Genomic DNA, 25,777 nt, shown 5'->3' with positions numbered 1-25,777 from the left:
AACCTGCAGCTCGTCTCAGTATTTGGACATTTCTCTGATAAACATTTTCCTTCCTGTAACACTGATCCCAAATTTAAATCTTATCCAAACATCACCTGAAATGGCAACTGACTATTTTTAACACCCAGTATTTAGATGAATCTACACGTAATAATTCAGAAATGTTTAAGTTTGTTGTTTATCAGCTTGCCCTGACCCCGCCTCTCGCCCAAAACATTAGCTGGAGACGAACCAGCACCTCCTGACCCCACAAGGGACAAGGGTGTTAGAAAATGGATGGATGGATGTTTATCAGCTGAATTCTCTCTTTTATTTCTTTATTCAGTCAATTATCTGTTTTTTCTAGCAAACGGGTATAGCTGGTGCAATAGGGGAAAATAAACATATCATCTTTTCAAAGAGTGTTGTTTAAATTAAACCTCAGATTTCTGCTCAGCTGATTTAAAGGTTTTTTTCTTTTGATTTTGAACCAACCTGAACAGCAACTAAAAGGAAAATGAATGGATGTGAGAATAAAAGGCTAATAAATAGATTCATAAACATGGATACCAAGGATATTATATTTATAATTTAGTTTGTTTTAGTTTCTACAAAAGCTCGATATAATTCCAGTTAGTTATAGTTTTTCCCTATTAATTACCGTTTTCATTTATTTCAGTTAACAAAAATGTTTTCTCAATTAGAGTTTTTATTTACGGACTAAAATAAGGTTTATGTTTTCAACATTTACTTTATCTAATGTAGATGGAGCCCTGGCAATTTTACAAGGCTACTGGACTTTACTTGTTCAAACAGTTTATGATTAAAACCTGTGAAAATGGTACGGTGGCCGACAGGTGCAAATGCGCAGCAAAAGAGAAAACGTGCAAACAAAAAAAAGACACGCGCACAAATTAAATGCGGCAAATAAAAAGCAAATAAAATGCAGCAAACAAAAAGCAAATTAAATGCGGCAAACAAAAAAAAAGACACCCCCGAATGAAATGCTGTATTATATATATTATAATGTGTAGATATATATTATAATATTATAAAAGAAGACATATTATATTATTATAATATTTATAATAAGATTATAAATATTATAAAAGACGGCGTATCTGAAAAGAAATATAGTAATACCTACCTTTACTTTCTTTCAAATTTCTTTCTCTGAATCTTGCATCTGGTCCCATAGAAATGAATACTATTTTCTTTGACTCCCCCTAGTGGTCTGGAGCACTTCCGTTTTCAACACTTTTTGTTTGCTGCATTTCATTCGGGGGTGTCTTCTTTTTTGTTTGCTGCATTTTATTTGCTTTTTGTTTGCCGCATTTAATTTGTGCGCGTGTCTTTTTTTTGTTTGCATGTTTTCTCTTTTGCTGCGCATTTGCACCTGTCGGCCACCGTAAAATGGAGGTGTTAAATGCAAATAAATACATTAATGTTAAAATGTAATTACAGTCACTTTTGTTTGCTTTAAAGCCGTCATCAAACTGTGCTGATTTACTGTCCGATAATCCACCAACTGTAACTATATATCAGGATCTCCCTTACTGAGCCCTCAGCCATTTTCCCTCCTGCACTGCACAACTTCCCCAATGCAATTACAGAGAAACATGAGATCAATTCAGCTGAAGAGTGGGGTTTATGTTTCCAGTGTTTTGGGCCTCAGAGCGTACTGAGATACACGTTCCAATATGTTCCTTTGTGCCTGAAGATAATTCAATCATCTTCACTTCCAGTTATTCTGAGGGCCAATGAGCAACCGCCTCGGGTTCGCTCCGATTCTCGTAACTGGGTAGAAATGTGATTAGGTTTCCACTCAACAAACATATAAACAAACACGTTATATCTTTTCTTTGTCTTTTATTGTTTTAGATAAGCACAAATCTCCTTCAATAAAACATAAGCTTGCTGTTTGCCCCAGGCTCTCCGAGGAATAACCAATGAGTTATGACCTTGTCCAGCACTGTCCGGCTCGCCTATCATAAAATCTCCTTCTTTATATCTTTGTTTGTCTCTCCCCGCGCCGCCTCCAGGTGCAAATTAACCATCATCAATTTGTCAACCCGAAAATATAGAGTGCATGACCAGGAGCTTTGGTGCTAATGCATGATGTTAAGAAGGAAGAGGAGGAGATGAGACGCAGCCAAAGAGGCAGGCGAAATTATACAGATCCAGAGAGGTTTGCCATTTGTTCTATGCTAACAGCTGCTTCCTGTGTGACAGGCTGCACTTACGGCCACAGAACCGGCCAAACAACAAGACATTTATACCCGCCTCGCATGTGAACCAGGATGAGTGGCCGCAGAAGGCAGAGTGATGGATCTCCTTCCTCTTTGCAAGGAAGCTGTTGCCTATTATATACTTCTGAGACGAGCTTTGACAGCTTTTGGTGTTGGAGGAAAACCAAAGGTCTTTGTTTGCTGAGGGGTCATGGCTGCAGACATGCAGCACGAAAATGACAAGCTGAACAGGAGTATTACGTTGCAGAGCGTGGTTTTCCAGCGAGATCCCCCGACTATTGTTCAAAGGTGAACTTCTCCACCGTTCCACCGTCATCTGCCCATCCTTCCTCACTTTGTTTGGAAGAAGAAATGGGTGGAGTCGTTTCTGGGTGTAGAGGAGGCTGTGCACTGTAGGAGGGCGGTGATGGATTAAGAGCCAGATTCTCTGAGCTTCGAGGAGAGAATGTGGCCAGAATAAAGAGGAGTTAGATAAAACAGATCGACCCAATTATTCACTGATGTTCACATTAAGTAATCAGTATTTAATTCATAAGATAGTACTTAAGAAACTAATTTCTATTATCACGTACATTATGCAAAAAGACTCATTCCTTGTTAAAGAGTTTGATATCTTCTATTTCTGATATTTTTAGCATTTGGGTTTTTTGTCTTTCTTCCAGTGCAGTCCAATTTTAATATTTTTTTTTCTCATCATGATGAGAGTACTTGAACAAAGTACTTCAATAGACTTATTAAAATGGAGAAATGTTTAAATGTGCCATGACACGAAGGCATTGTAATTCTTTATAAAGCGGTGAAATAAAGAGAAGTAATGAAAATTTGCAATCTAGACTGGAATTAATCAACGTTCCACTTATTATTAATCAAAGGAAGCTCTAAACAAAGGAGTTTAATTTAAGGGAATTCCGTGTTTCAGCAGTTTTGCAGTTTTCTGGAAGTTTGTTCCAGATTAGTGGAGCCTTCAAACTCCTGGTTCTGGGGATGCAGAACAAACCAGAACCAGAAGATCTGAATCGTCTGGAAGTTTGATGCAGCAAAAAGTCTTTGATGCATTTTGGTGCCGTTCAGTGATTTATAAACTAACACCAGCATTTTAAAGTCTATTCTCTGAGCTACAGGAAGCCAGTGGAAGGACTTTAGAATTACGATGAAGTTTTCCGTCTTCCTACTTTTAGTGAGAATGTGAGCAGCATTGTGTGCTGTATTGTCAACACTGATATGGTTTGTTCTTTTCTCCTTTTAATCCCAATATTAATATAAATCCACAGATCACCACAGACATAGACAAGGAATAACATAACATAGCATAGCATAGAATAGCATATCCACTTACAGGCATGCAAATAACACCAGGTCTTCATCATGTGGTCAGTCGGTAAGTGGGATACATCAGGCAACTTTTAATTTGTTAGCTGAAGATTAGAGTATCTTCTAAACTGAAGCTGTTGCAGGTTTTTCCTAACCTGCAGGGATGTTTAAGGGGAGTGGATTCCCCCAAAGGATGTTTTCTCTTTTAGCAAGACAATGCTGATGGTTTGGAAATGATATGAGGAACACAACAAAGCTGGTGAAATTAGGATTTCTGAGCATTAAAAGACAGATACATGGAGCTAATATGGCCAGGAGCAGTCAGACTTAGAGAAGGAAAACTGAATGAGTGAGTGTAGGAGGTTTGAGCCTGAGAGGTGGAGTGGTCCTCTAAGGAGAAAATGATACAGTTTGTAAAAGAAAGTGAAGTAGATGGGAAGAGAGATTGTACTACAACAAAGGGCTGCTGGGATGGTGAGGTTAGATTGGATGGGAAAATACAAGAACAGGAACAGCAGACAAATGAAGGAAGTTGAGAGAACTCAGTTCAGAGACAGAAATGTGAAGTTTGGCACCTGAGAGTCCAGTAACAATACTGGCCTGCCCCTGTTGATGACAGACACAAAATAATGTCTTCATCAAATAAGGAAAACTGTCTTAATGTGTGTGTTTGCATGTGTTTAACTGGTCAAAAATATACACTAAGAACTTTGGAAAACCTTCATAGAAATATTTTAAAAAGCGTGAAAGGTTAATTTATGAAAACATGGCACAAATTTTATTTTGAGAGGTAGAAAGTATTTCTTTCTTCTGTTTTGTTCCAGTTTGTTTGTCTTGGACAAACTTCCAGAATGTATTCAGGACAAATCCAGATCCATCCCAAAAACGACCCTCTCAGTGAGGAGGAGCATCAGCTCCACAGTGGTTGCCATGACAACATCCTCCTTGTAGTAGCAGTGCCATTTGGCAACCACTGAGCTAAAGGCAACATCTGGAGACAAATTATTAATGTTCCTGCATAAAACAGTGTTGGGTGATGCACCATCCACATTTCATTTACAAAAAACAACAAGAGAGAACGGTTAACATAAGGATCCAAGTTTTAAAAGCATTCTTTATAGAGCATTTAACTTATTACACAATATTTTATTCATCTGACATCCTTTCCTAACATTCTGCTCTGCAGTTTTTCCCTGTGGTATTTAGGCTGTCACTCAGTCCATTAAGCGCTTTTCTCTCAAAGAAATAATTAGCAGCTCCACCCGGCCTGTGCTTTTCATCTCCTATTAAAATCTTTACCCTCTAATTTTGAAATAAATCTGATCCATTTGGTTGCACAGGAACCGAATGCACCAGAATTAAGTTTGAAAAATGTTAATGTGAAAACTGTGGAAGGGATCAGGGTTAATTAACTGAGCGTGATGGGATGGAACATTTACGAGGGAAGTTACATGAAGCAGGTGATGTCTGCAGGTGCATAATTCACCTGAAAATGCTCAAAAATGTTAGTCTGAAGCCCCAAACGGTGGTTATTTAACACTTTTTTTTTTAACTACATATGTTATTAACAGCAATGTAGCAGTCAAAGAGGAAGCACTCAGACTCAGACAGGCTGAATATCTGCCTGCAGATGCCTGCTCCCCAATATTTTACTTTCTAGGTAATTCTGGGTGTACAATTATGCTTAATGTGGATGAGGCGGTAAAAAGCAAGTCCATCCATTATTGTCTATGACAGCCATTTAGTACATTAGGAGGTTGCGTGCCAACAGATGAATGTAATTATCGATTCATCCCCAACACTGTAATTTGGTTTCTTCCTGTTAAATGTTTGCTGCTGCTGAATTTTGCTCATAAAAGCTTTGAAACAAGTTGCACAATTCATTTCACCACAGAAGGTTGGTCTCTTTGGCTTTTCTCTGTTGAAACTTCAACATTGGATATTTCAAAACAGTTTGACAGAGTACAAAAAAAAAAAATTCTCAAATATGTTGAAGTAGGGATACTTCAAATCAGTTTCTTTCAATAAAAAAACTCAGAAAACTTTTACAAAAACTGCTGTGTCTGTGTCTGGTGAATTTTTGGTTAAAATATGTTGGTTCTTCATTCAGTGCATAGAAAATATGAAAATGTTACTCCAATAAGAGTAGGGATAATTCATAATAAAATTACTTGAGTTAAAGTAAGTTTTATTTTCAAAAAAGGCACTCAAGTAAATGCAGTTGAGTAAATACTTACTTCCCAGCTCTGTATTTCAATAGTCTGGGTTGCCAGTAACTTGGTCAGAATAATAAGAAAAGAACAAATTGGTTGTCAGCTCTAAAATGATTTCTGTCCTTTGAAATGATGCCAGCAAAAAGAGTGACCTCAGTTTCAATCCAACATGTTGGCCGTTAACTGCTGTCAGCGGAAAAATCCTGGGGATTTATTTAAACTTCAGGGTTTCTAAATGTTGAAGGGAATGCAATGCACAGCACTGCAGCTGTGTTCCAGCGCATGTCCAGAAGAATTCAGATGGATGATGGAGACAAATAGGACATGCTAAATGCATCGTGGTTGATGCTGTGTGTATGCGTGTGCATGTGTGTTTGTGTGTGTGTGCCTAAGGGAAGTGTTAACTTCAATTTCCTTTGAAACACTTCGACCATTTGTCATCGATTGGTCTGTGCATGTATTGCAGATCAAGCTTCACTGAGATTTACTGGACTCTATCTGTCCTCTGACAGCGTAAAGTAATATCATTTTGCAGTCGGGGCTTAAAAAAATAAAATCCCACCCAAATTTTTACAGTGTCAGACTCGGCAGCCATGTCTAATGGGCTTGGCACATACAATACACACACACACACACGCACACACACACACACACACAAACATATACATACAAAACCAAATAACAGCACCTCGTTACTATTTCCACCACATCATCATCTGCACCATCATCTCCCTATTATTCCATCAATAAACCTTCTGAGTTGACCTATTCCTGACGGAGAAAGATTCAATAGATGAGAAATCTGAAATCTGAAATTAACACATCATGTAGAGGTGAAGCTCTGTGTGGATATGAAGGACAGACGGAGTTTCTGAGCAGGAGGAAATCTACCTCTTGGAGCCAAAACCCCAGAAAAAAAAAGCTTCTGATTCTTCACTAAAGGTTCATTAGTCAGTTTTAAGGAACATTTCATAGCCTCAACCTCTAAATCACATGTATCAAAGTCAATCTGGTCCACCATAGCTTTGTATGTGGCCCTCTGTGCTACACATTACATCGATAAGTCCCTCCAGTTTTCACATAAAATCAATGGATCCCCACATTTTTTTCTGATCTTACTGCAATTTTCTCCCCAAAACTTGCAGTAAAATTGCAATCAATTGTTGCAATAAATTGATTAATGCAGCACTTAATAAAAAGTCACATTTAACATCATACAGTAGCGCAAATACTGGAAAAATTCCTTACAAATAATTCTAAGTTAGAAAAAAACCCACAAACAACTTTTTATTGATATTTTAACAGTTTAATGGGTTTTATCGAAACCTTTTGGCACAACCGGCCCTTTAAGAACACTGGGACTTTTGATTTGGCCCAAAATAAAAATGAGTTTGATCTCTGAGCTGTAAATTCGCCGGAAATGTAGAGTAGTCAAACTTAAAATGAAATTTAAACAGTTATAGACTTGCTAAACATTTAGTGTCAGTGAAAACATGAGACTACTTTTCCTATTGAATATTTTTCAGTTATCCGGAGATTTCCGGAGAGTTTTAAAACTCTTGGGGTTGGTGTTGTGTTGGGATTGCTCCGTTGATTTCTTCTATTGCTACGATTCCCTGGATTATTAGAACTGAAGGTTGAATTTGTTTTGATTTGAAAGCAGTTGAGCTTCAAACAGCTCATTTTCCAAAGAAACTCTCTGCTCAGGTAAAGATGCCATCGCCAAAAATGTTCAGCTGGAGTGTATTTTACAGACTGAAGGCCATTTAAAAAAACACACTCCACTGCACACTCTATTAACCTCATTGATTAGAGATATTTTACCAGCAGCTGAAAAATCATTAATAAACCTAGATGCTTTTATTGCTCCGTGATGACCATCCATCTGCTGCGGTGAGGCGTGGAAATGGATGGCAAGGCAAGAAAAAGTTGCGGTTAATAGATTTTACTTCCTTTCTGGAGTTTGACTTATGGTTTGGAATTAAATTCAATAATCAGATCTGTTCTTCCTCACAGAGGATGCATTTGTTTCTAAGACGACTAAATAAAATCCAGAGATGAAGATAAGCGCAGCACCTGGAAAGAGACCATGATTTATTAATTTTCTTCAAGAAAGAATCAGACTTTCAAAATTTATGGCTAAACCTGCGTTAGTGTGCCAAGTAGTGACTCAAAGTATGTAAGTGTTTGAAAAATGACTCACGGCATTGAAAAGTTAACATGATTTTGCATTAACCAAAACCTCATGAGAACTATAGTTTTTTTGGACCTTGGGGAAACAAATTTCCTTTTACCAAGGACAAACCCGATGCCTGAGCTATTGGATAATTAGGCTAATACAATCCCGCTTCTCACAATTATAACCATGCCGCGTTTTGCTCCATGTGGTTTTAAAATCATTTCATCTGCCGTCAGAGGCGGGACGAGTGCAGACAAGGCCGCTGGCTTGCGTCAGACGCCAGTCGCTGTCAGCTGCCGTGGCAGATATTCCTGAAACGCCGGGGCCTCCCCAAGGACACGGGGCCCTCTGCTGAAACGCCGCCTATCACTGCTCTGTGATCGCTCACGCAATTCCTCTCTAAAAGCATGAACAAACATCGGCCCTCTTCTTGTTTGTCGGTTCCCTGGAGCTCCGAGCATCTGCCAAAAGTTTTGTGAGTGGGAGCGAGGGAGGAAGACAGAGGGAAGGCTGCAGCAGCTCTTTTATCGCTCTGCTCTTTAAAACTGCAGCGATCCTCCAACGGTCTATCGAAGGAGGCAGAAGAAAAACGGTCAAGTGAGATTTCATGATCAAAAGCAGCTTTTGCAGTCTGCGGGTAATAGTTTGTTGATTTTCTTCTGGTGTGTTTATACTGTGACTGAGAGGATGGGTATTCAGCCACTGAATCAAGGCCTATTGTGTTGGAGAGCTTCTCCAATCCAATCCACTAACAATCAGCACAGCACACTACCATTCCCCTCTGATGGAATGGTAGTGAGGCTTGTCGTTGTTCTGGTTTCTTAATGCCTTCCTGCATCTTGTTTTCTACTTTTCTCATTTTCTTTTGTTCTTTCTATTTGACGCTTTTGTGAAGCAGGTAAATGCAATTTGTACAACTCAGGGGCCAAAGAGAACGAATCGATCTGTGTCTGTGAATGTAATACAAAAAGAGGCGAGCATCCTGGGAGTCCTCAGGAAGCGCTGGAAGTTCGATTATTGAATCGTCCTCAGAAAAAATGCACAAAATTACAGAAAAATAAAAGCTGAAGGTAGATGAAAGTATTCACCTTACTGTCAACATGCACATTGTTTGCCTCCTGGCACACAGGAAAAGTAGGATTCTGTTGACACTTGTGTAGTCAAAGAAATCTGTGGCATTGACTTTTCACTTTGCACTTTTCACTTTGTTGACTCATGAAATCCTGTTTAATGCCATCGGGGCTTTGGAAGCTCTGGAGTGCAGTAAAACTCTAGGAGCAAATGAATAATTCCTCCAATCCCTGGAAATATGTGGAATTTCCCTGTTTATATGCTGAACCATGAAAACAAGGAGTATAAACAAGGAAAACTTTCACATTCCCACCACATTGTCCATATACAGTGTGCTGCAAAAAGTCCTACCCTTTAGGCTTACTTATGGTCACGTTACAGCAAAAAACTTTTACGTATTTTATTGAGATTTTGGCCTTTGTCTTATACAACCAAGTACAACCTACTCAAACCAATTAGCTTCATAAATGATCGAACTAGTAAAAACGTCAGAGGCAAGTTTACAAAAATTCAAGAGTAAATAGCTTCATGGAGACCAAAGAACCCAGCAGACAGTTTAGGGATACGTTTGGAAGAAGGAGCTTGAAGCATGGTCAACTTTAAACATATCACAGAGCTCTGTTCGATCCTCCATTCAGGAATGGAAAGGGCATGGCTGTCCACATAAATGGACAGAACATTGATCCTCATTGATTCTTGAGAAGCTGAGATCTAAACCTCCAGATCTAGAGCGGGTTTTATGTTAGTGTCCTGAAAAAAGTCATTGCTGACACAAAACTGTTAACAAAATTATTGTATTTTAAGCAGCAAACATGGGGAAGGGGCAAGTACTGCACATGACAGAAAACTAACACTGAACTCAAGATGATGCATGGTGGTGGCAGAATTATGGTGAGTAGACTGGGTAGCTAAACATCCACAAATATAAAGCATGAACCTCAATGCTATGGTTTATATCAAAATCAGTAAATCTGTTTGGCCAAATCAAAGTAAGAATCTAAATCCTCTTGCATTTTAGTAGCAAAACTTTAAAATCACTGTTATTAGAGGCTCTGTTGAATCTGATTAAGCTTCAGGTGGACCAACAGCAGAGCCAGAGAATAACATCAGCTCCAGGCTCTCTTGTTACAATCCTCCTGATATTCATGAGAAATATTAGCGCCCTGATTCTACGTACACGTTCAGATTTATTAAGGTGGAAACACCAGAAGGATGTTCACCAGCAGCATGAAAGGATGCAAGTTTGCTATCCAGATGGCTGAGCAACACTAACAGTACCCTTCTGCAGGCGCCATGCCTGTCATATTAATTATAATAATCAGTTCTGTGAGGTTACCTTGTTAGATCCAATCGTGCACAGGAATCATGCACAGTGTTTCTGAACTGATCAGAAGCATTAAGTTACTTTTCATTTCCAACTCATAACAATAAGATTATGTCACATCACAGTGGATCTTTATAACACGTCGTCTTTCTCGTTCTTCCCTCCATGGCCTGACAGCTACACACTGCACTCGAATTTCTGTTCTGCCCCGGAATACGTCACAAAGACCTCAACCCTAAGACCGTCCACATGCTGCCTGATGTTTAACAATGAGGCATGCTCTGAAAAAAGATACAACCACTGGGATGCATAAGTCTGCAAATGCTGTACCTGCTATTTAGTTGAAGCACCTTCGGACTTAATTTCAGTCTTTAGTCCTTTTTGGTAACAGTGAGAGGTCGCATTTTAAGTTGACGTTATTTGCACAGATTTTCCAAATCTATCCGGTGTTCAGGAAATCTTTTGTCCATATTTCAGGTGACTAGTCCTGAACTGTGACTTGACTACTCTAAAACATTACTTTTCCTTTCAGTAAGTCATCCCTTTGATGATCTGAACGTATATTTGTACTCAAAAAATAAAGTCCAACTTCTGTTTCAGTTTGGCTTCAGAAACCTGAAAGTTTTAGACAATAACTTTGGAGTTGTTCATACTTTCATCTGTCTTGACAGAAACCCAGCTCAGTCTGAAGAACAGTAACCCCCGATCATGACTGTGTGATTCTGTCACAACCACAGTTCACTGTGAGGAAGGTGTTCCTTTGGTAATACGTTGTGTTCAGCCCTGGATTCATCAGACCATCACACATTCTGCCTCAAGGTTTTGAACATTTTCATCAGTCTGGATGTTTTCTTTGAGCAAAGCGCTACTGTGTCGTAACTCTACTCTTTAGACCAGGTTCTTGGAGAAATCAACACATTTTGGGCACAAGTAGAAAACAACAAAGGAGGGGGAACATAAACTTTATTTTATTATTTAATGAGTCTGTTTTTCCATCTTCTTTCCCTTAGGACAAAAAAATGATACTGCATAATATTTTTTAACCTTTTTCCAAACTGATTACTCCTCGCAATCAGATCATTTTAATCATCTGCAAATTCTCCGTAAACTGTGGCTTTGGCTAAGTAATGAAAATTGGAAAATGTCAGGAAAAAGTAACTGGACTTGGTTTCTGTTTGATCAGATTCACTAGAATTGATGATAGATGTTTATAAGAGAAAAGGAATGCTGAAATTAATTCCCAAAAATTTTAAATTAAAATTAAAATTTTCTTTTAAAATGGTTTGTTTTTCTCTTTAATTGCATGGAATAAATACCATAAAAAGGTTTTAGAATAATTTTTCATGGTCTCAGTTTTTTGCATCACAGAAATCTGTAACTTTAGCAAGGGTGTGTGCACTTTTCAGACAAAACGAAACAAACTCCTATATCTTACTGAAATGTTACTTGTAAGTTAGTTTTGTCTTATTTCAAATGTATTAAAATATTTGTACTAAAATCTGGTCAAAAATACTTGGTAGGATTTACTGTTTTTGCAGCGTAAATAATGTTAAAAAAATATTTTTAAAATGTGGAGAAAAAGGCATTTTTAAGCCATTAGATACCAAAAAAAAGGGTTAGAATATAAATGTAATAAAATTACAAAAAAATGCAAAACTGGAACCAAATGGGACAACATATGTTCTTCCCACTCATACTGACATCAAATAGACAAATGTGTGTTAGATGAGTCCCTTCCTGAACTGTATTCACACGTTCACAACACATTACAGGAGAATTTATGGTGTCAGGCAGCTGGTAAAACATGGCTGAATTTGTAGTTGACCTGGCAGGGCAAAGGGATATATCATATATCACTGACAATATTATATCTCTATTTGACCCAACGTAAAAGCGGAACGTCCAAATGTTTAACTGTGGATGTGTTCATCAAAGAAGAATGTCTGTATATGATTTCAGCGCTTTTCTGGCCTCCAGCACCTGCATTTGAGGCTTGTTAAAACTTTATGAACAAATGAAAGGTCTGGCCTGTCTTTAATGTGACATGGATAGCCCTGTAGAAGTATGATGAGGTTAAGTGAATGTGCAGGGTGGTGTTTTATTGAAGGAGGTCAGCACTTATATAAAGAGGTGAGCTTCGTTCCTCTCTGCCTCGTGGACGGTCCTTACTTTGAAACCTGATGGTTATTTTAAAGCAGAAACGGTTAAGAGTGGAAGAACTTTAACAGGAAGCCACAGCAACAGAGAAATATCAATGTTTAGCTGTGTGGTTGAAAAGAGATTTCAACTTACAAAATTTTGTGAATATCTATAAAAACATAAAATTCAGCACTTTGCTGATCTTGGGCATAGCAGTGTGTGTTGCCACAATGTGCAAATGAAGAGACATCAGCAGGGACAAATGTTTCTGCAAAGGGTTCAAAGGACATTTACAACTTTTATTAAGTCTATGATTCTACTCAGAAAAATTTTATCGACATGTGCAAGTCTCCCAGTCTTCCGAGGAATGGATGTGTCAGCAAATACAACCAAAGTGAAGATGTGCCAAAACTTTCTCCAGCTGAACAGAAACAAAACTGAAGTTATTATCTTCCTAAACAGGAACGATAAGAATCAGCTCACAGCTTCAGTCCTTACAGAGAGAAACTAGAGATCAGACCTGAACATTCAGAGTCACATGAAGACAATTACAAAGTTGGCCTTCTATCACCTCACAGAACTTTGGTATCAACCTTCCAGAACCTCTCAGGTCTTCTGGTTCTGGTCTGCTCTGCATCCCCAGAACCAGACCCGAACATGGGGAAGCAGCATTCTGCTTCTACGTACCACAAATGTGGAACAAACTTCCAGAAAACTGCAAAACAGCTGAAACCCTGAGTTCCTTTAAACCCAGGCTGAAACCCCACCTGATTTTAATTAATAATAACTGGAACACTGATCAACATATTTGATACGTATAATTGATTTTGATGACGCATTTGGCAAAATATAATATTTATTTCTTGTATTGTAATTGTTGACTGTATTACGTTTTTTAATGGTATAAAGTTCTTTCATCTTCATCTCACTGAAATCAGCTTTAAACTTGACTTGATTGAAATAAACGGTAGATTCTTCACGTTTTAGGACGCCATGGTCCTTCAGCTCTGCAGAACTGGTTGAATATTTAGTTTTGCTGTGTTGCTGCATTATAAATACTAAACAGACATTGTTCTGGTGCTCCAGACTGTTGGATGAGAGTCTGAATAAAGACCGTCTGATATTTCATTTATGACCATGTGTCAGTAGATGAAGTCAGGACACGGAGCAGGTCCATGGCCTCGACAAGAAGTCATCAGTCTTTCCCTGCCAAGACTCTGCTACCTTCATCTCTTCCCCATCCTCCTCCTCCTCCTCCTCCTCTGCTCGCTGAGGGGTAAAACCACAAGGCCGGGCTGGTCCAGGTGTTGTGACTTAGAGAGCGTCACTTCAATAACATCACTGCAATCAGAGTCCTACACAGCCGCCACAGCAGGCTGCCTCCTCAGTCAGGAGGCGCAAACAGCCGGTCACAAATTAGTAGGCCTGCACGCCTCATCCATCATCTCCTTCCTTATTTGTTTCTTCTGATTTTCTCCCACTTTTTCCCTCTCAGTCCGACTTATGTAACCGCGCCATATGCTGGCTGGATTAATGCCAAATTAACAGAGGAAGAAATAGCAGATTGAAATCTTTGTTTGTCCTCACCTCTGTTTTTCTTTTCCGTGTTGCCTGCTGAAATGAGTCCTGAGGTTGCAATTACTCGTCTGATTAAAGTGGGAAATTGCAGCTTTATCAAATGGCATTTATAAATGACTCCTGTGGGCATCGATAGCTGGGGATAAAGTGCCTGTCGTAGCGTTAATACGGCAAAAACAAGTGCAATCTGCAACAATCACGCAATCGATATGCAGAGTCATGTGGTCACTGTAGTGGGGTGGCATCACATTGATTTATTCAGTCTGCTGTAAAACACTTATATATGCTCACCACTGCCTCTTTCCTTTCTCCATATGCATCACAGTGTGTGTGTGTGTGTGCGTGTGTGTGTGTGCGTGTGTGTGTGTGTGTGTGTGTGTGTGTGTGTGCGTGCGTGTGTGTGCGTGTGTTTGTGGTCATGTGTGCTCTCTGTTTACTCAGTTGATTTGGCTTTGTGCCTTCTGAGACCGTGCCTTTAACACACATTTACCAGGATTTCCCAGAGGCAAAGCTAGGAATAAACATACCATGATTGTGACCACACATCTTATCCACTCACCCCTCCTGAAAAAGCTAAATGCACTCACCCACGGTCGATTTTCCAATCAATAACCTGGATATGTTTGCGATGACACAATGGCTTGCAGATCTCCCATGCAGGCAGAAATCCTGCAGTGGAGCGTATCAGATTCTGCACACATGCACATGCCTGCGCATTACCATTAACTCCAAATGGATGTTTCTAATCACCTGAGAGGTGGATGCTTACAGCAAAACTTTCTGACACCAATCAATAGCTCTGAAAAGCAGAGTTAAGAGAACTTCTAAACCTACTGCTGGAGAGAGAAGGAATGCATGGTTTTCAAAAGCATTTCTATACAAAGATGATGCATTCAAATGTAGTCAGTAACTTTCACTCTAACTATGTTTCCATTGACCTTATACTCGCACAATTTGACATTTCCCAAATGAATTTGCGTAAAGGAAACACGGTAATTAAAAATTGAGTAAAAGTTTTGGAAATAGGACAAAGGGTTTTTTTTGGCCGTATTGATGGGTTTATTTCACAAAGCTCCAATTGAAACATTTCTTCTGCATCACAAGAGGCACATAATCAACAATCACAAAGAAGAAAACAACAGGAACTACTTGGAGGACAATGAAGTGGCATGGTTTTTTTTATTGATTTATCACGTGAACATATTTATTAATGTGTTATTTAATTGTGTTTCTTATTTAATGGAAACACTGCAATTGCATAATTGTGTTTTTGGACATTAGCAGAATATCATTAAAGTTTTGCACACATTTGTAATGGAAGCACAGCCACTGGTCCACCTAAATAAAATCTAGTGCAACCAACTGACTTTGTCTAATTTTTAAATATAATCCTCCTGTGTGTAATTTAATCTGCTATAAATGCAGCTGTTGTGTGAAGGTCAAGCAGCATCATGAGTGACAAGAAATACAGCAGACAGGTTAAAATGTTTAATAGAAATTTGAAACAAGTTATAAAACATCCTCAGCTTTGAAAACTTCATGGCACTAGTAAATTCATCATCCAAAATGATAACCATGCAGTGAAACACTTGCCTATTCATGCATTTATCCATTCGCAGATCGGATAAATTCATCCATTTGGCTTTTTTGGGATGACAAAATCCATGCATGCACAGGCATATGTTTGGAGTATGACTGCACCCCGTTTAGAAACAGAAACCCTGACTCTGTAGGGAAGACAGAAACAGAGCTAACATGTTGTTACTGTGGCGACAGATGTCAACCACCGAGGGTCAAACCTCACACACGGCGTGGGGAGGCGATCTACGATAAAACAACATGTGACTCATGAAAATTCAAACCCAGATGGAGGCTTATATCAGAATGACAATTTTTTCTTATGTTTTCAAAACTATGTCACAAAAATAGCTAAAACACAAAATTCCTTATAGATGCTGAACTACAGGCAGCAGAAGAGTTTCCCTCTGATAAAGGGATGGTGAGAGACGACGCCATCTTCCCACATGACCTAAGATGTTGGGTCATCTTGCCGTTACTGGGAGAGAAACGGAAAACGCCCTTGCAGGCCGCCAACAAACGCAAACTCTCACACATAAGGACAACATAGAAAGGCCTATTAGCCGAACAGTCTGTGTTTTTGGACTGCGGTAGGAAACCAAAGTACTCGCACATGCAAACTGCATGCATTAAGACCGCAGGTCAGGACTCAAACCCAAGACCTCCTTGCTGCAAGGCAACAATGCAACAAACTGTGCCACTGCAGATCAAATTTAGACCAGGCAATTGTGAAAATTATGAAACTATTTCACTTTTATTCAAGTTTATATTGTTGAGAATCTCAAATCCTAACCTCACTTGTTCCCCAGTCCATTAGAAATTGGCTCCAATATCACAACCTCTAATCCCAATCTAGTCTGATAGGGATTAGAGCGACACCTGTAGCTTTTCATTCCAACAAACTAGTGAACAGAGCCCCAGGCCAAAAAACTAGCATCATACTCCCACTTATTAGTGTGTCATAATTTAAGAGACAATTTATTTTTCTTGGGAAAAAAATATTTTGAAGTATGCTTTATAATGTTGATTGATGTACTTGGCATAAAATCATAAGAAGCTGTCTGACACATCAAACATTTTCAATCGCGCAGGAGAAATAAGCTGAGTCACTCTTTACAAAACGCTGACTTCTCATTGACAGCAGCAGCTCCCTCGTCTTCGTCAGCCACCTCTGGGTTCTGTTGTGAGTTAACGTCTTATCTGACGCATTTCCCACGAGGCTGAGAGCGTTCCAGGGTGGGAACGCAAACCACAATACTGCTGCATCTTCAGCATGTGTGCAAAATAAAAGCATTCCAGCTGGCTGCCGAGTCTGGATTCACTTTGTAATCCACAAGTCTGTACCTTCAGGCTCACTCCTATTATGTTTTCACGCGTTAACACGTTCAGCCCTGGTTTTCTGCTTTTCTTTTGTTTGTACTCAGGTTGAGTAGGAAAAGAGAGGGAACCCTGTGGCAGACCACCTGTGTGGGTTTTGTTGTTGCTTGTGTAAATCACTAAGCAGAGGAATTAACTCCTGTGTGAATGTCTGCGTGAGAGAACATGGTCCTAGAACGAGGTGTGAACCACTGGAATCTGTTTGTCTAAGAGAATAAAATATAAGAGCAGCATGTTTGTCTGTTTATCTGTGTTTGTACTCTGGTTTTCTGATCATTTTAAGATTTCCTCATTCCACACTGATGCATCTTACATGCCTCTCTATATTCATCTTCATTAAAGAAGCCCAGCTATAAATGCAGAAGCACAAAATGGGTTTGCAGTTAAATCACGTCTGTTTCTTAATCCCTCGTCTCTCACTGAATTCGTCTCTCTCTCCCTTTTTCAGATGATGTAACAAGGAGAACAACAGAACACAGATTAATCTATTTTTTAAAGTATTTCATTAGTTTGGAAAACCTAATTTGGAGGTTATTTATAAGCAGTAAAATGTATGTTTTTTCTGATACAACGTATTAAAATGACCACGGTAGATAAAAAAAAAAAAACAACTTAATATTTAAGAAAAAATACAAAGACATTCTCTGTCAAACTCATAATTTTTTTACAAACAAAAGGTAAATTTCTGTAACTAAAGGCATTAATTTATAATCATAAACTAAGAGCCTTTGTTTCAGTTGAAAGTCAGAAACAAACCATAACCAGTTTCCTACACATTTGCTACCAACATTCCTCTAAGGTGGAATCAGTAATGTTAAGAGGTTTTGAAAATTTTACAAAGTGTTAGTGGTAAAATTTCCAGAAGCAGCTTCCACAAAATGAGCACTTCAAACTTTGAGAACTGAGTTTTCCCGTTAAAAAAAATTCAGATTTTACAATCTTATAAATCTTACAATCTTATCTTCTTTTACATATATTTTTCTTTCAAATTTCAAGCTTTACAACAGTAGACAATACCCTACTGCTTTTACTAATGGAAAATGTTTCTAACAAATTTACCATTTTGGACATCAGATAATGCCTATGTTTTTTTCTGGGAAGTTAATCTAGAAATTTCAGAGTTTTGGAGCTGAAATTTACTCCTCCATGCCAACATTATTTATTTATTATTTTCTTTTGCCAATTTCTTGTAATTCTACCATGTTTCTGATCTCAAACATCTGCTGTGAAGTTCGCCATTTTTGCCTCATTAACTAGTGATTACAGCAAATGAAGCACATAATCTAATAAAGACCAATAACAAATATTTCCTTTGTTGAAAAATTAAATCAGAAAAATATTTTGTAATTCCTCTCAAACTGTTTCACAGATGTGGCTTAATTTAAATATTTTCACATTAAGATAAACTACAGATTATATACAAGCTAAACTGTAGACACAAATAATGAGTAGATCTTCCAGATTATTAACTATGAGCAGTGCAACATGTTTAGTGAATGGCAGCAGTAACTGTAAGGAATCAAATATTTATCTGTTGACTGATGCTAGTGTGTTTTATTTTTGTGGAGCGAATGGATGACACAGCATCAAAGCTTTTGGTACCATGTTGTTGTTGTTAGCCGAGGTTAGCTGCTCCAATTGGATGCAGCTTTGAGCCTCAGAGTGATTTTCCTGTGCAGATTGTTCGGCACGTCACAGCTACCTAAAGACTTCTATAGAACAATTTCCCCTCTTGTCTTCTTTTTTTTTTTATCCTAATGGTCCAACAAAAGAAAGCAAACACTTTCTCCACTCGGTGGAAATGATGAATTGATTGCCTCGGATGCATCTGTGACTGAAGCAGTTTCATAAGCAATAAACAACAAACGCTAGCAGAAAATACCTTTATCCCAAGGTTTCATCAAACAGATTTATAACCTTTTCTTCTTTAATGGGTTGTGGGAGTTACTCATGTACAAGGACATACAGTCTCATTGCAGAAATGATCTTAATGAGCACTTACTCTGTCACATAGTTAAATGAAATGAGGCTTTGTTCAATGTTTTCAGCAGAATAAATGACGTATGTGAATCTTGAAGCATGTGCTTGATATATATTCTTCTGTCTTTATAGAAAGCCATATGCATTTAAAACCAATGACTCTTGGTTTTAAATGCTTAACTTGTGTGTAGCCGGTTTGAATTTGCATCTTCTCTTCAGCTTGATTCATATGTAATATATCCATATCCAACTGGCTGTTTTTTGATGTTGTGTTATTCAAGCTTTCATCTGAAAGGACAATTTATCTTCAGAAAAACAGAGATCTTCAAAAAAAACAGGGAACTAATCAAGAAATACCGTCATGGAGCTTCACAAAAATGAGAAAGTGAATTGATGAAAATAAATTGACTGTTAAATTAACCTTCTGAACATTGTTGTACCATAATTAACAGTAATGAAACCAGCAGCAAAGAGGTTCAGTTTTACCAAATGTTAATGAGACACACAAAATCAAAAGAAACTTAAGTGAAATAAGTCAAAAGATAAGAACCTGGCGGCTCAGGGTCAGTTTGTCTCTACATTCAGAGATTAAATTCCTTCCTACATCACTTTCCAGTCATTTGGTAGAGAGTACTTTCACTAAAACTTTATGCTTCAAAGACATTATTAATCAGACTCATGTAAAATTCCCTTTTTGCATGTTTTCATTCTTACATTTGGATCTCCACTGTTTCTAGAGACCAAGGGATAAATAAAAAAAAAACATTCAGTCACTTTCTGGCCAGAAGTTAATGATTTTTGGTGGAAATCGAGGCATTTCAAACATCTGATGAATGACCGTTACCTAGCAACTCACGCGTCGTTCAAGCACGTTTGGTCGGCTGGTTTTACCGCTGCATGCTGGAAAAGGCAACTGTTCTGCTCTGTACTTCCAGAAACCACTTGCTTCATTCTTGTTGGTTGCGCAGGAGGCCCCACTTCTGCTTTTCAAGGATGTACTGCTGTATAATTCTGAATCTGTTTTCACCCATTTTCAAGTACCAGTGTAAAGGTTGAGTTGAGAGGGGGTGTGGCCAGCAGCAGCTCATTGGATTTAAAGTGACAGGAGACCCTAAAACAGCTCAAAATAGGCAGAACTAAAGCTCACTAAAGTCTCATCATCTAAGAATAATTACATAAAGGAATGTCATGTCTCCTTTAATGTATACAAATGCACAACCATCAGAAACGTGTTTTCAGTTTATTGCATTGTTTAGAGTATTCTGTATTTTTGATCATATAGGAGTGGAACGTGAGTAGATGGTTTTTCAGCCTCTCAGGTGAAATCTGGTGCCTCTAATTTCAGACAGGTGTCTCAGTAAGTGACGCAGGTGGCTGAACAGGCAGATAACAAGAAAACAAAGTCAGCTGTGGGCCACATCTCATTAACGGATGAGCCGAGTGCCTCCCTGCAGGCTCTTCTGACGCTCCCGAACCCTGAAGGTCACTTAATTAAATGTGACCATGTTCAAAATTTGATGCATGCCCATCTGTGATGGCATTTGATTTTACTTCTCATCTCTTTCTATAAAACAGGAATAAAAATAAATAAAAAACCTCTTCCTCTTAAAACTACCTTCATCAACAAAACTCCGTTCGCCTTGAAGTTAAAATTAAACGCTGTAAATTGAGCTCAATCACACGGTCCGAATGCTTTCCAACTATCATATTGTCACATAATTATATGAGTTTTGCATAACTGGGCTTCTTTTGTGGGCACTGGGTCAGCCACATCCACGTTATACTGGCTGAACATGGAATGCTGGAAGCACCTCTCACTATAAATACTAGAGCTTTACTGCAGCTGTGCAGCCATTTGGATAAATACCTTCACCAAATCTTTTGATGCATCACACCAATAATCACTGTCAATTAAAAAGGGCCTCTGTGTTTAAACTGAAGCCGGCTTTGTTCCCACAGAGCAGAGTTGCTTCATTAAATTACATGTGATCAGTGCGGCTGCTGTAAAATCAGCAGTCTTCATTGTGTTCTGGCCTTGCTGCTGTTAAACTGCCGTATGCTGGAGCTTTTTGAGCAAAACTAAGTAAAGCTGCTTATGCGTTTCCCCAGTGAAATGGAGCATACAACACTGACTCTGTAATCACATGAAATTGGACATTACCTCCTGTAGATTATATTAAATAGGGGCATGCTGCGTTATGGCTGTCAGGTTCTCTCATTAGCTGCATCTGATGTTCTCCGAGCTTTGCACATTTTCTGTTAGCATGACTTACAGCAGCGATTTCTGCATGTAGAGGAGCTCTGCTCATTATGGGGTGAGTAAAGAGACTTCACATTTAAATAAGATCATCAAAAACAGCTGACAAGCTTAGCTGTGTTCAGCTGATTTCTTTCCAATAATAAAAAGTCAGTTGAGTTATATGCACGTCTCCAACATGTGTAGCACTAAGTATGAGTAGTAAGAACATGCATTTGTGCTAAAAGACCTTAAAACTGCCTCGAAGAATGAAAAACGTGTATAATGTTTTTGTAACACAATAACTAAACATGTTTCTGTTTACGGAAAAGTCTCTTTTCTGTTACTCCGATGGAGTTTTTTTATAGATAGAAAAAAAAACGAAGCGTAATATTCTGCCAAAAATGTTCAGATTAATGTCAGTGTGACAACAAACTATAAATAGTTTTAATCTCATTTCTATAGTGAAAAAGAGTTACATTCTTAAAGTAACTATTTCTTTAATTGGGGGTTTGTAAAGTGGGCATGAGGCCAATTACAGCCTTTCACCTTGAAAATAACTATAAACTTTTTCTTCACTCTCCTTCTGACATATTTCCACCTCGTATTTCTGAAATGCTCCTTTTATACATTCGTCGAGCTTTGGTTGGTAACTCTATAGTGGAGCAATAAAAACATCATGTCTGTATGTACTTAACAGTATGACAAAGTTCAACTTTACAGGTTTGAATCAGAACCTCAACTTTTTCCCTGCAGCTACTAATGCCACTAAAATCTGTCATGTGTGACGGCACTAAATATAATGTTTCAGGTTGAAGTTTCACTAACAACATTTTCTGCAGAGGCTTAAATCTGTCTGAGAATATAAAACACTGAGCTTAAATTACAGTTTGGCCAAACAACATCTGAATCCATCTAAAACCTCCAGCCAGACACAAATATACAAAAACAATTGAAAAGCAGATTGCGTACAATTTTAAATTGAAATCAAAACTGCTTTGAGGCACCCAGCACAACAAAGAACTAAAAACTGGACTTGGGAATGTTTAGACAACAATTACAGAAAATTACACAAAACAAGAGCCTCCTTCAGTCTGGCCTCAGATTTGCAGAAATTCAATATTTTTTTTTGTTTGGTGAGATGCTGAATAAAGTGTGTTTAATGTGTTTGCTGAAAGATAATGGCAGTCCTAAACTGAAGTAGTCTTAGTCCAGGCTCACAGGCCTCAGGTGGAGGAGGGAGTCAGGCTTTCAGGCAGCTTTGAAGCCTGACAGTATGGATTATCTCCATCTCCTCCCCTGGTGAGAGGCAGCAGAAACGCATGCAGTCTGTTCAGTCTCCGTCCTTGGGGAGAAGGACAAGTAGAGAGACAATAGACTCAGCACACATACATAATTGAATCCCATTTGCCTCATCCCTGGACATCCATCGGGGTATAATGACAGCTAGAAACCTGTGGCGAGTTGCTCCAGTGGTAGACAACCATTTACAGCCTCCTCTTCATCATTAGGGATGTAGGGAAGCATAGATAATTGCTCATACCTAATGGCTCGATAATTATCAGTGTAAAATTTGACAGTGGTTCTGCTGGTTCTAAAAATACCTGCTGACAGATGCAACAGACGAAACCTTCAACCTTTGAGTTCCTGTTCATACAGTAAAAGTTCTCTCCCATTTCTCTCTGTCTTGTTGTTATCCACTAGTAGGGATGCACCAATCCACCAACAAAACACTGAAAAACAGCTAAATTGACATGAAAATTCCAATAACCCTTTGTCCTGCCAAAAAAAGGGTTATAGAAGACCAAAGAACCAGACTGAAGACGTTTATCGTCCATGTTTTGGTAGAAAGAGCGAGAAATGAGAAATGCAATAAATCATGAAAATGCGAGTTTAAGCTATTGCTGTGATTAACTAAAGCACTGGAACAGGCCTAAATGAAGTCCAATTGTTTATGATCACTCTGAACCAATACAGAAAACTTAAAAGTATAAAAGCCAACGTAAAAAAACAAACAAACAAAAAAAAAAAGCAACTGAAACAGACAATCAGTTTATTGACTTGGGCAAACATGAAAAACTGCAACAAACCTTTCAAATTGTTCAGAAAGTGCAATTAAGAACTCTAAATATAATATAAAAAAATAAATATATCATAAAGTGGACAAACATAGAATTAGACTGAATAGATCAGAACTTATGGAAAAGGTCTGATCTATTCCAGTCTGATCCAAAAGGTCTGATCGGTCTGATATGACTGGATCGGTGCATAAATCTCTCTAAAGCCTCTCCCAATTTACAGCAGTGTGTGTATTCATAGCTGTACACATACATCTGGCCTGCCCAAATGTCTAATGATGATAATGCCTTCAAAGAGAATCCTCCACCTCTGTACAAGTACTGCTTTCACAACAAAAGCCTTCGGTCACTCAGTAGCACCAGCATCCTAATCGGAGAAACGTTTATTCATATCAACAAGGTGAATGGGCTAGTCATTAACGATAATAACTTAATGAGCTCCCACCGAGGGAGAAATAAAACGAGTGCTTGTGTTTAGAATTCATGACATGATCGGCCTTTCATTCGAAAGAAAAATGGTAAACATTTCCAGCTTCCTTTTTTCTTCAAATTCAAAGTGTAAATTCTTATAATGAGGGTGAAGGCATGGCAGAAAAAAAAAAAAAAAAAAAAAAAGATAGCACACCACGCGTACAAAACCTCGCAGTGTTCCCATTTACGACCAACGTATTCTGTTTAGGCACTTTATTTTATTGTTGCGGTAAGTAATGTAACTGCACCAGTGGGACAAGATGGGAGTGAAAACGCAGCAGCTTTAACTGGGAGCTGTAATTCTTGCTTTGTACCTGCTCCTCGGAAGCGCGCGCAGTGATGGGAAGAGCTGGGTGCTCATTTAATGGTCAGTTTAGCAAATGCTCTAATAGCTGCAGAAAGAGGATGTGTAATGACTGACTCACATGAGCTGAGCCGCCACAGTCTGGCTCTAATGAGCGCTCTCCAACTTGTAGCTGAGTCCACGTTCTCGGCACAAAGTTGAGCTCAATCCCAGTTGGACTCCTCCGAAGCTGCCCTGTGTGTGGTGTTCATGGACAGGATCTCAATGCACAGCCGTGGAGGATAGGGACTGTTGTATCTTCACCACATATATCTGAACTATTCAGTTAAAAAAAAGTCTAGTTTGGTTTTATTCAATTTTTTTGTCTAGAAATATTGTCTCTTTAGTCTGTAAAGCTGTGAAAACATTACAAAAACACAAGTAGTTTGGTCTAGTTATCAGTACAAACATCTTTACTTAGTAACTTTTCAATGAGATATAGAACCTTGTTTTAAATTAACAACTCCTTTGGTGAAAAAGCACTAATTCCATTGGCAGATTTTTTCACTGATTACTGGACATTTTTCCCATGTTATAAATTAAATAATCTGCTAATAGAACAAGTACTTTGTCAGTATTCAGGAATTATTGACTTAACAGAAGATCCTATATCTTGCTTAACAGTTACTTTATCTTATTTCAAGTGCACTAGAAACTATAGACCAAAAATATTGTAATTTTGTCTTTTTGCTGTGCTCACTGAGAATACATCACTCAATAACACATAACAGAAAGTATATGGAATTTCCTTTGTAAGCTAAATTTTCCTCTGCCTAACTGACCACACACATAAAGGATACCAAAGTAAATGTACCTTTATAACATACATCGACGTTTAAATCAACACATAGCCAACAACCTTAATTTACATAACAACCACCTCTAGCTTCTCTGTTAGCATTCGGCGCTAGCTAATGCTAACGTCAGGTTCAAGTCATTATCCAATATTGTACTAAAACCTAATGAAGCTAATAAACTTCGCAGTTACAACAAAAATGGTGACTTACAGGCTTATGTGGACCAAGACTCCATTCATCGACGCACTTTAGCCAGGAAAAAATTCGTCAAAGAAACGAATATACAAGAGGGTGTTTATCAACAACGACTCTGTTATTTAAACGTTACATCGATAACTACACCAAGTAAGGTGTCTCTTTTGACAAACTGTTATCCAGGAGATATTTGGCTTGTCCATGTTGACAGCTGCTCATTTCGCTTGAGCTTGAAGGTGTCCGTTTTAGATGAGCAGTTTTAATTTTTTGGTTGGGACCATTTTAGCTCATGGCAATGTAAGACCTACCCACATCTACACCTACATCTTTGGGACAACCAGTGTTCTCATTTTCTGACTTTTACATTAAGCTGTGATAAAACATTTTTCCCCTTTCACAGCAGTTCCAAGAGACTTTCATTTGTATAAAAAAAGGAGCTTATAATGTGACAGAATAAAAAAGAAAATCTTGAGTGCTTCTGTGGGCATAAAAGAAAAGTTAGGAGAATTTTTTCTATTATTGTAAATGACTGCTGTAGCCTTTGAGATTAGTCATTTTGAGGTGGAGGTGTTCTGTGCCCTTTAAAACAGTAAACGCTGTAATTCTGCACTCTTCTGTTCATATTTGAGGTTAACTAGGTTTTTAGTTGAGGAACAGACGAACTGGACGTTTAATTTTA

At 38.4% G+C, this 25,777-nt stretch overlaps 1 long non-coding RNA gene across 1 annotated transcript in view; it reads right to left on the bottom strand.

The window, feature by feature from the left end:
* The window catches only part of LOC122839809, a 50,334-nt gene extending 24,943 nt beyond the window's left edge, over positions 1-25,391 (bottom strand). Inside the window, exons 1-2 of the long non-coding RNA XR_006372112.1 lie at positions 25,114-25,391; positions 24,189-24,301 (exon numbers count right to left, since the gene is read on the bottom strand). This is a non-coding gene — a long non-coding RNA (uncharacterized LOC122839809). The remainder of the gene's footprint in view (positions 1-24,188; positions 24,302-25,113) is intronic.
* Positions 25,392-25,777: the final 386 nt, after the last annotated feature.

Source organism: Gambusia affinis, linkage group LG11, assembly GCF_019740435.1.
Source record: "Gambusia affinis linkage group LG11, SWU_Gaff_1.0, whole genome shotgun sequence".
In the NCBI taxonomy this organism is placed as follows: Eukaryota; Metazoa; Chordata; class Actinopteri; order Cyprinodontiformes; family Poeciliidae; genus Gambusia; species Gambusia affinis.
This window is presented reverse-complemented; position numbering and strand designations above follow the sequence as displayed.